The 8,153-nt window shown below is 38.5% G+C and overlaps 1 protein-coding gene across 6 annotated transcripts in view; it reads right to left on the reverse strand.

Annotated features, from left to right (window-relative positions):
• The window catches only part of ncor1 (nuclear receptor corepressor 1), a 110,833-nt gene extending 103,311 nt beyond the window's left edge, over positions 1–7,522 (reverse strand). For all 6 annotated transcript variants that reach the window (XM_024431758.2, XM_024431755.2, XM_024431754.2 and 3 more), the window contains exon 1: positions 7,380–7,522. The gene's annotated coding sequence lies outside the window, so the exon portion shown is untranslated. The remainder of the gene's footprint in view (positions 1–7,379) is intronic.
• Positions 7,523–8,153: the final 631 nt, after the last annotated feature.

Genomic DNA, 8,153 nt, shown 5'->3' on the forward strand with positions numbered 1-8,153 from the left:
CAATGGTTCACTCAGACCATTTACCATTGAAAAAAATGGTTGGTTCCGATCTACTTAACGGGGTGGCTCTCCCATAGACACTAATGCAATAGCAGCTGGGTCTGGTCTACTTAGTTCATTGACTTTCTTCTGTCTCTGGCTCAATGGCTGGCTAAGCCATGGTGAAAATTAAAAGTGGTGCAAACTTATATTTTTGCACTTCCACTTTTTTACCAGCAAAATTTCATTGTCCATTGGATAATTTGTCAAGTTTCACTTATTTTTGTGCTAGTCTAAAAATAGATGGTAGAATTGCGTGATACGATTTCATTTTAGATGTCAATTAAGGTAGCCCCCAAACCTCTCTGATTCAGAGGGGTTGGGTTAAATGCGGAAGACACATTTCCGTTGAATGCAATCTGTTGGACAATAGGCATGGTTTAGGTAGGCTGCTAGTCTTTCTGAAATAATTATTTTCACTTGACTTACAGTATGCTTGTCCGAGCTGAAATGGCGCTCACATAGCTTTATAGAGTTGTCCCCAACAACAACAAAAACTTGGGTTGACCTAAAGTAGTCTGGTCAATGTTTAAATGTGTATTTTTTCATATACAGACACACCTTATGTGTCTATATGCATTGAGCTTGTCTGATGCTTTAAGCACTTTGTTTGATGAAATAAGAAACAAATAACTCAAGAGGGATCCAAAGATCAAGATAACCAGAAGAAGAAAATAAAAAAACCTGACCCAACCATTCTCCTGCTTCTGCAGATTCTGCCGTTACTCTCCTGAAGTTGCCGGTAATAGGCTACATAAGTCGGCTGCACACTTTCATGTGGAATGCCAATTTTCCTTACCGTTTGTCACGCCCTGGTCAAAGTATTTTGTGTTTATCTTTATGTATTTGGTCAGGCCAGGGTGTGGCATGGGGTTTTTGTAATTGTGGTGTGTTTGTCTTGGGGTTTTGGTGGTGGTATTGGGATTGTAGCTTAGTGGGTTGTCTAGCAAGGTCTATGGCTGTCTGGAGTGGTTCTCAATCAGAGGCAGGTGCTTATTGTTGTCTCTGATTGGGAACCATATTTAGGCAGCCATATTCTTTGAGTTTGTCGTGGGTGATTGTCCTTAGTGTCTTGTACTCTCTGTTAGTTTGCACTAGATAGGCTGTTTTCGGTTTTCATTACGTTTATTGTTTTGTAGTGTTTAGTGTTTAGTCGTGTTTAGTGTTTAGTCGTGTTTACGTTTTGTTTAATAAATATGGATCGCAATCGACACGCTGCAGTTTGGTCCGACTCTCCTTCATCACCACTAGAAAACCGTTACACCGTTTCTACCGATCTGAGTGGAACTTATGGTTTTCATATGCACATTTTCATTTAATTTATAACGTCTTTGTGACGCAGAATCATTGTCATGTTGTTAATTAATTCTACCAACCTAAAAAGTATCTTCTATTGCCAACTATGTAAAAATTACCTACAAAAAGCCAACAAATCTAAACATTGCAGCCTGCAGGTAGAACATATCCTGATAAAAATAGATATCCTATAAATCACATTGGCTATGCATGGCCTGTCTGCAACAAACTTGAAACAAATATTAACTTGGGTCCAGCCTGAAGCTTGAGCTAGCAAACTTGCAACATTTTATAAAATATTCTGGACCGTCAGAGTTTCCTGCGCCAGTGAGCTCAGAACAGACACAGCTATAGGCTATTTGCGCAAGGGATAACGAGTAATCAGGTAGGCCTATTTTATGTAGTTTCCACTGGATCAAAGCATGACGTTTTCCCTTTCATGCAGAGTGGTTATCTAAATGGGGAGAGCTGGAAAGATTTTTCAAATAAATTAAGGAACTATTGTCATTCTCAATGGATGTAAAAACAGACTTAGTGTGCTTGCTGTTTAAGGAGAAGAAAACATTACATTCAGAGGCTCCACAGCTCAATAGTGGTTGTGCATTAAGCCAATCAGATCCCCAAATGTGCACATTTATATGCCTCCATTTACAGGCAGGCCAGGTAGCCTATAGGCCTTCTTCTAAGCATAAATTGGGTGTGTGATCTTACTCAACATTGATAGGAGCACTCCAAATAAAAAGACAATGACTAAATTGAAAAAAAAACACAAAAAGGCAATGAAATAAACCAAAACTTGTTTCACACAAGTGAAGCATAGGTTGTGCACTCTGCGAGTAATGTTTCCAGTCCGACAATGAGAATGGTAAAAGACTAATAATAATAAATAATATATTGAATGCATTAACAGAAGTTACCGTAACCAAACAAACAGTGGAAATTAGAAATTATAGGAATTAACAGCAAATGTACTACAGTGGAAGTCGGAAGTCTACATACACTTAGGTTGGAACCATTAAAACTTGTTTTTCAACCACTCCACAAATTTCTTGTTAATGAACTATAGTTTTGGCAAGTCGGTTAGGACATCTACTTTGTACATGACACAAGTCATTTTTCCATCAATTGCTTGCAGACTTATAATTCAATGTATCACAATTCCAGTCGGTCAGAAGTTTACATACACTAAGTTGACTGTGCCTTTAAACAGCTTGGAAAATTCCAGAAAATTATGACATGGCTTTAGAAGGTTCTGATAGGCTAATTAACATAATTTGAGTCAATTGGAGGTGTGTGTATTTCAAGGCCTACCTTCAAACTCAGTGCCTCTTTGCTTGCCATTATGGGAAAATCAAAAGAAATCAGCCAAGACCTCAGAAAATAAAAAATTATAGATCTCCACAAGTCTGGTTCATCCTTGGGGGCAATTTCCAAGCGCCTGAAGGTACCACGTTCATCTGTACAAACAATAGTACGCAGGTATAAGCACCATGGGACCACGCAGCCGTCATACCGCTCAGGAAGGAGACGAGTTCTGTCTCCTAGAGATGAATGTACCTGCGGACTCTCCTTCACTGCAGCCGACGTGAGTAAAACATTTAAACGTGTTAACCCTCGCAAGTCTGCAGGCCCAGACGGCATCCCCAGCCGCGTCCTCAGAGCATGCGCAGACCAGATGGCAGGTGTGTTTACGGACATATTCAATCAATCCTTATCCCAGTCTGCTGTTCCCACATGCTTCAAGAGGGCCACCATTGTCCCTGTTCCCAAGAAAGCTAAGGTAACTGAGCTAAACGACTACCGCCCCGTAGCACTCACTTCCGTCATCATGAAGTGCTTTGAGAGACTTGCACTGTTTATGACTTCAAACCTATCAACTCCCGAGATGAGGCTGGTGTGACCGAAGTGAAATGGCTGGCTAGTTAGCGCACGCTAATAGCGTTTCAAACTTTACTCGCTCTGAGCCTTGGAGTGGTTGTTCCCCTTGCTCTGCATGGGTAACACTGCTTCGATGTGGTGGCTGTTGTCGTTGTGTTGCTGGTTCTAGCCCAGGGAGGAGCGAGGAGAGGGACGGAGGCTATACTGTTACACTGGCAATACTAAAGTGCCTATAAGAACATCCAATAGTCAAAGGTTAATGAAATACAAAATGGTATAGAGGGAAATAGTCCTATAATTACTACAACCTAAAACTTCTTACCTGGGAATATTGAAGACTCATGTTAAAAGGAACCACCAGCTTTCATATGTTCTCATGTTCTGAGCAAGGAACTGAAACGTTAGCTTTCTTACATAGCACATATTGCACTTTTACTTTCTTCTCCAACACTTTGTTTTTGCATTATTTAAACCAAATTGAACATGTTTCATTATCTACTTGAGGCTAAATTGATTTCATGTATGTATTATATTAAGTTAAAATAAGTGTTCATTCAGTATTGTTGTAATTGTCATTATTACAAATATTTTTATTTTTCAATTTATTTTTTACATTTAAAATGGCCAATTAATCGGTATCGGCTCTTTTGATCCTCCAATAATCGGTATCGGCGTTGAAAAATCATAATCGGTCGACGTCTACTCTATATCATCTACTGCATCTTTATGTAATACATGTATCACTAGCCACTTTAAACTATGCCACTTTGTTTACATACCCTACATTACTCATCTCATATGTATATACTGTACTCGATACCATCTACTGCATCTTGCCTATGCTGTTCCATGTACCATCACTCATTCATATATCTTTACGTACATATTATTTATCCCTTTACACTTGTGTGTATAAGGAAGTAGTTTTGGAATTGTTAGGTAAGATTACTCGTTGGGTATTACTGCATTGTCGGAAATAGAAGCACAAACATTTCGCTACACTCGCATTAACATCTGCTAACCATGTGTATGTGACAAATAAATTTGATTTGAACCTAAACAAGAATTTCCACTTTAGGACAGGAATTACCTGAAATATGTGGCAACTTCTGAGGTGGGCCTTTAAAGGCTTATTATGATTAATATTATAAACAATACGCACTTACGTCAAATGTATTACAATACCAGTAATACTGTCAACTTACATTATTGTGAGAAGAAAGAAAATGTGAACAAAAATGTAGCTGACCACCTGCAGTAACCCCGTGGACCACAGGTTGAAAATCACTAGCATAGACAAGCATCCATCAATGGCCTATATATCTGTCTGGACGGGAGGGTAGCAGTGTTGTAGGAGGCTGCTGCAAGGGTCAAGCCCAACGTAAGTATTAACAGAGGGGCTCTCTGGAGCAAACCTCATTGTGGAGGCCAAACCTCCTTGTCCGATAAAAAGAGCACACTACAAACAAAACATTTTGAATTGCTATGCTTTAATGTACACTACCGTTCAAAAGTTTGGGGTCAGTTAGAAATGCCCTTGGTTTTGAAAGAAAAGCTAATGTTCTTGTCCATTAAAATAACATCAAATTGATCTGAAATACAGTGTAGACATTGTTAATGGGCAAAAGAACACAGACACCGGACAGGCCAGCATCCTGGAGTCGCCCCTTTACTGTTGAGACTGGTGTTTTGCGGGTACTATTTAATGAAGCTGCCAGTTGAGGACTTGTGAGGTGTCTGTTTCTCAAACTAGACACTCTAATGTACTTGTCCTCTTGCTCAGTTGTGCACCGGGGCCTCCCACTCCTCTTTCTATTCTGGTTAGAGGCAGTTTGCGCTGTTCTGTGAAGGGAGTAGTACACAGCGTTGTACGGGAGCTTCAGTTTCTGGAATATCCTTCATTTCTCAGAACAAGAATAGACTGGCGAGTTTCAGAAGAAAGTTCTTTGTTTCTGGACATTTTGTGCCTGTTATCGAACCCACAAATCCTGATGCTCCAGATACTCAAGTTTGTCTAAAGGCCAGTTTTATTGCTTCTTTAATCAGTACAACATTTTTCAGCTGTGCTAACATAATTGCAAAGGGGTTTTCTAATGATCAGTTATCCTTTTAAAATGATAAACTTGGATTAGCTAACAACATGGCATTGGAACACAGGAGTGATGGTTGTTGATAATGGGCCTCTGTAGATATTCAATTTAACCAAACAAAACAAAACAAATCTGTCATTCCCAGCTACAATAGTCATTAAGAACTTTAACAATGTCTACACTGTATTTCTGATCAATTTTATATTATTTTAAAAATGGACAAAAAAAAGTGATTTTCATTCAAAAACAAGGACATTTGTAAGTGACCCCAAACTTTTGAACAGTAGTGTAATTTATAAAAACTCCTTACACCGAAGGTCCCCATCTTCCTTTTCGGAGTTACACTAATGCAGATGACAGCCTGTACAGATTAAATTTGAGAGGGAAAGCCTGAATGTTTATCTGATGTCCTCTGAAATCTAGGATTTGTCAAAAACATCTGTTACACAGGTGTCATCCAGACAGACATGGCGAAGACAAGAATGACAAGACACATTTTGTTGTCAGGATCTGTCAGACAAATCCTGAACTGCTGTGCATCTCTAATGTCATGCTGCTTCCCTAAAAAAATAGGCAATTCTTGAAGGGAACCAAATCGCCACAGTTGCTCTCCAAAGTTGCAGTTGCCTATGTGCTTTTCCTTCAAATGCATAAACAATAAATTGGCATAAAATACCCTGCAGAAACACTGATTTCATACTTGAAATGACACATTACCTAGACTATGATGAAACAGGGATCCTCAAATCCACCCCTCTTATGATTGTGAACAATCTCTGATACAACTTGGATATAGGCTACAGAAACCAAAATGCACTAGCGGCATGTACAAGGTAAGGTGGCAGCTTTCCCCAGTGCGTTTTTGATGCTTGTTCTACATGCCCACAAGGATGGCACAATAATTATCTTCCATCAGGCTATGCCATCTTCCTGCCAAGAATTTAGCAACAGATAAAACCTAAGGCAATGCAACGTCACAACCACCAATAAGAATATTGAATGAGTCTCTTCCACTTCCCTCATTCCTATATATTTTTACATAAAATGTAACGTTCGATAAAATAGTAAAACTGACAACCAATGAGGCCATATTATCAGAGACGATGAGACAGGTCAAGTGTGCACTTCATAAATAAACTGGATGATCTGCATCTTTAGGCCAGCTGACATTAGAGGACTTGGTTCACATTCTACTCAATACTGAGTTGCTCATCAATACAGAACATATCTAATACGACTCTTATTATCGTTTAGTACCAGTTTGTTGACAGACAGGACCAGATGTTGAATTGTAGTTGCAAGGAAAAAACGTATTGTTCGGGCTGAATAAATAACAAGCACTGATTGCAACAAACCACACTGAATATGATATTAGAGCAATGTATTGACTAAACATGCTGTCTCCGTGAAAGATTCAAATAGTTACTTTTGTGTTTGTTGGTGATGCTGGTTATACAGATGTTTAAAATTACTAGCTAGTTTGTAATCATGTTATAGCGAGCTAACTTACATGACATGATTGCCTAGCTAGCTAGTTTGCGCATAACGTTTACGTTACAAGCTAGAAATATAACCTTCACATCATCTCTGAAAATCAATTATTAACTACGATTGTCTAAAACGATTGAGCTAGTTAATTTAACACAAGATTACAGCTGCAAACATTAGTAGCAACTTGGCATAGGCAATGCTCGCTGCAGTCTCTGCCTGGTGCTTTTTGCCTTGTTAGCTTACATGCTAGCTAGCTTACAATATCGATAGCTTGTTGCTGAATTTAAGGATATGTGCGTTTCATTTTTGTTGAAATTAACGGTAGCCTTCATTTGGCATAAATATGTAAATGCAGCATACTTGACCCGTTATAAAGTACATAAAAACATCGCATACCGTAAAACAACATTATGTTGTTGGCTACAATATTTCACTTATGAATTCTCAACCAAGCCGCCATCTTGCAAAGGGTAATTCGCACCCTATAGTACAGTACGCTAAAGTGGCAGCTAAGCGTAACCCAAAGTTCTGCTATATTTTCAAAACATGTAACTTCTGTGCACATACAAAGAGATAGGTACTCACCTCACATTCGGAAAAATACCCTGTAAGAAGTCAAATGGGGTCTTATAGGGCAGATGCTTGTAAATCCGCTGTTGACAGACTGTGGAAGAGTGTTGTAGACAGAAGGCTGCACCACAGAGTTTGGCTGCACCACATTTGATTTGTCTAGTATCGATGTCCTGGCAGGATTGTGTAAATTCTTACATTTAAGAAAATACAGGACTTCCATGAAGCATATTTTTTGTGAGTGTTAAAGATATTTTAAAATAGTGATTAGCATTCAAATCATCGTTTTCCAAACTAGGTGATTTTTTAAAAAGTATTTATTTTTATTATACCAAAAGGATAATGTTGTGTAACGTTCAAACCATCCCCACAAGCGAACCAAAGTTCCATAGTGGCTCCCTCCTGAGACAAAAACTGCTTGTTCAACCCCCAAAATACAAGTAATAATGTGTCCACAGTTTAGATAAAAACAAAAAAACATGATTTTAATAAGATAAATTATCGGTTGGTTGTTTCACGTTACCTTACTTGCACCTTTAACGGAGTTGATAACAAACGGATGCATCCAACAGAAAAGGGGCAACATTCATATGCCTATTTAACGTTATCATTAGAACATTTCTGAATTTCATATCAAATGGATATTCGAAATGGATATTCGTTTATTTACGGCAATTTTCTGTGAGTTTTTTGTAGATAGATATGATATATTGTCAGGGTATTAAAATGTTACGTTCCAGAAACAGGAAATACTGCAGAATATGTTACTTTTGTAGCGGAACCTTTGAT

The sequence above is a fragment of the Oncorhynchus tshawytscha genome, linkage group LG09, assembly GCF_018296145.1.
Source record: "Oncorhynchus tshawytscha isolate Ot180627B linkage group LG09, Otsh_v2.0, whole genome shotgun sequence".
Classification (NCBI taxonomy): domain Eukaryota; kingdom Metazoa; phylum Chordata; class Actinopteri; order Salmoniformes; family Salmonidae; genus Oncorhynchus; species Oncorhynchus tshawytscha.